Below are 813 nucleotides of genomic sequence, written 5' to 3' on the forward strand. Positions count from 1 at the left end.
CAAGTCCCACCCTTGTAGATTCGACCAGTCGGGTTGCAGACACTCTCTGACGCTGTACTCTTGTAGCCAATGAGCAGACGAACACGTGGATGTGTCGGAAGGCAGGATTGTGTGTGTGTGGCGGTATCGGATCGACCAGTTACCACTGTGAAGGAAATCATCCGATACCTTAATTTCGTCCAGTATCGGCCCGGTACCGATACCCAGTATCGGATCGGCGCATCTCTAGTATTTACACAGAAAAACTTTAGTGTGCAGGTGGACGGAGGTGCTGAATCTACAAACATTATGAGAGTCAAACAAATAAAATGCTTCTGAACTTTTCATCTTTAAAAAAAAATAAAAAATGCTGTAAATTTGCAGCATCATCAGCCAGTGAGTGATTAACTTATAAAATAAATCTAACATTGCTGGACGGTCTTGCTGCTTTACAGAGACACTGAACCATTATTATAATTTCATTATTCTGGCTGGAGGTCATTCAGCACCACACAGACTTTGTCATGGTGCCTCTTTGCTAAACAGTTAAACAGTCAGAGTAGAGCAGATACTAAAGATGATCTACAACACTTCAAGCATACAGCTGAAACCAGAAGTTTGCATCCACTGTATAAAATGACAAAAAAAAACACAACCTTTTTTTTCTCACCGTCTGACATTAAATCAAACTTTTCCTGTTTCAGGTCAGTCAGGATCACCAACATTATTTTATATCTGCTAAAACAATGAGAGAATTTTTTATGACTTTCTTCAGAGTCAGAAGTTTCCATCCATCTCCTCAGTATCTGCTAGCGTTGCCTTTAAACTCTATGA

This window comes from Stegastes partitus, unplaced genomic scaffold, assembly GCF_000690725.1.
Source record: "Stegastes partitus isolate 25-593 unplaced genomic scaffold, Stegastes_partitus-1.0.2 Scaffold1171, whole genome shotgun sequence".
Lineage (NCBI taxonomy): Eukaryota > Metazoa > Chordata > Actinopteri > Pomacentridae > Stegastes > Stegastes partitus.